The sequence below is a fragment of the Mauremys mutica genome, chromosome 15 (genome assembly GCF_020497125.1).
Source record: "Mauremys mutica isolate MM-2020 ecotype Southern chromosome 15, ASM2049712v1, whole genome shotgun sequence".
Classification (NCBI taxonomy): domain Eukaryota; kingdom Metazoa; phylum Chordata; order Testudines; family Geoemydidae; genus Mauremys; species Mauremys mutica.
This window is the reverse complement of record NC_059086.1, coordinates 29,637,264-29,639,816: the sequence shown is the minus strand read 5'-3', so window position 1 is coordinate 29,639,816 and position 2,553 is coordinate 29,637,264.

Here is a 2,553-nt window from a genome sequence, read left to right as displayed (position 1 = left end):
TATGATCCCATTCAGCTGGACCCCCAACCCATGTGTCCCTGCACCCCCTGTCTCCAGTGTGTCCCCATGTGGCCCTGCGCTTCCACTACCATCCAGCCCCTGCCCCAGTCTGTCCTCCCCCAGTAGCCCTTATGAACCCATCTGTGACTCTCCAGCAGCCCATGTGCCCCGTGCTGTCTGTCCCCCTATATCCCATCTCCTAGCCTGGCTCACCAGCCTCTTCTCTACCCTATTGGCAGCTGGGGTTGGCCCAGGAGCCGCTGCTCTGTTCTGGCACCACAGCAGCCCGGGTGGGCAAAAGGCATAACTGCAACAACTTTGCAGCAGAATTTATTTTGGAGGGAAAAAATTCTGCTCGACACATAAATTATGCACGTGCGCAGTGGTGCAGAATTTCCCCATGAGTAATGAACCTATTGTGATGGGGTAATTTTCAAGGGCAACAAGGCTGTAATACCAATGAGCCTCCAGAAACAAATGCTATAGAAGATCCAGGAGGATCATCTAGGAATCGAGAAGTGCAAACGATGATCGTAAGAGGTGATGTATTGGCCGTGGATCAATCACTACATTATGACTGGAGTAGGAAACCACTTTTCATACTTAAAATAGAAGCCATGTCAACAGACAGAGCAGCTGAGACCTCACCCAGTTCCACAAAGGCCTTTTGAGAAGGTCGACTCTGACTTATTTACCTGGCAATGAAAGGACTATTTAATCTTCACATTTTATTGTTCTCTGTATCCAGAAATGTGCACACTGCACAGTAGTAATAGTAAGTCAGTGACAGCCGGCATGAAAGGAATCTGCTCCAGACATGGAATTCCTGATGACGCAATAAGAGGCTGCAATTTTCCAGTGCAGATTTTAAGCAATTTGCCATAGATGGGGATTTTCATCACAAAACATCAAATCCAAACAATCCCCAATAGAACAGACTTGTGGAACGGTCTGTGTGGACAGTAAAGAACCTTATGAAAAAGACTTTTGGTGGTGAGGGTGATATGCATACAGCTTTGAGTTACTGAAGTACAGCTCTGGAGAATGGCACTTCTCCAGCTCAGCTGTTAATGGGAAGAAGGATCAGATCTCATTTACCAATCACTGATAACTTGTTGAAATCTCATGGCAATGAAACCATATGGAAAATGAAAAAAAATCACAAGTGGAAGCAGAAATACTATTTTGAGAAAAGGGTCTATGATCTCCAGGGGCGGCTCTAGGTTTTTTGCCGCCCCAAGCACGCTGGCAGGCTGCCTTCAGCAGCATGCCTGCAGGAGGTCCCCTGTCCCATGGATTTTGCGGCATGCGTGCGGGAGGTCCGCTGGTCTTGCGGCTTCGGCGTACTTGCTGCTGAATTACCGCTGAATCCATGGGACCGGCGGACCTCCTGCAGTCAAGCTGCCGAAGGCGGCCTGACTGCCACCCTCACAGGGACCAGCAGGGAGCCCCCCGCAGCTTGCCACCCCAGGCACGTGCTTGGAGCACTGGTGCCTGGAGCCACCCCTGGTGATCTCCCAAAATAACAGTATGTTGGGAATCATTAAGAAAGAGATAGATAAGACAGAAAATATCATGTGGCCTCTAAATAAATCCATGGTACGCCCACATCATGAATACTGCGTGCAGATATGGCCTATCTCAAGAAAGATCTATTGTAGTGCCTAAGCCTTAACCCTGTCCTGGCACTGGCCTGTAGTGTCAAGGCTTTAACCCTCTCCTGGACAAGGGCCCAGGCACCTAGGCCTTAGCCCTGCCCCGGGCATGGTCCTATAAGGCCTAGGTCTTAACTTTTCCCTCAGGAATATCATTCCCAAATGACCTTGGATGGGCTCAGAAGGGAGGTCTCTTTGGGTGCATTTCCTGCTGGTTATGCTCCCCACATATACAGAGGAGTTATATAAAATCATAAATCTTCCGTCTGGAAGCTTTGTAGCATAACATGGCTTTAATGCTCAGAATCCAGAATGAGGACCTAAAAGAGAAAGAGACAAAGCAGGCTGCTCCCTCAGGCTGAGAGGCCCAGGTCACCCCACTTTTCTCTAGCCTGCTCTGTGTAGAGCTGCCTGCTGGACCCAGATCACACACTTCACTACAGAGCCCCCTGCCTGCCAGCAGGACCAGGAAAACCCCCATTTACAGCTACAATTTACAATTCCAGTACAGTTTTCAATGCACCAGGAACATAACGGGTGGACTTAGAGGGAGCTGGAAGTTAAACAGAAATAGATTCACAGATGTGAAGGCCAGAAGAGCCCATTGAGTCCATCCAGTCTGACTATGTCTACACAGGCTGGAGAATTGGTGGGAGAATGTCTGAGGCTCCAAGCAGAGCTGAGACGGCCCCTGCTGACCCCCACATTGTATCTTGTTGTAATGTCTACTGATGTGATGGTCTCCCGTTGACGTCGGAGGAGGGGGAGCAGGTATCTGACAGCTGGTGTCTGTCACAGCCACTGCCAGCCCTGTCCCTGTCACTTGGCAGCATCACTTACAGAGGTGGGTGACTTCTGGCCAGGCTGACCTGTCGAAAAGTGCCCAGACGTCACCCAC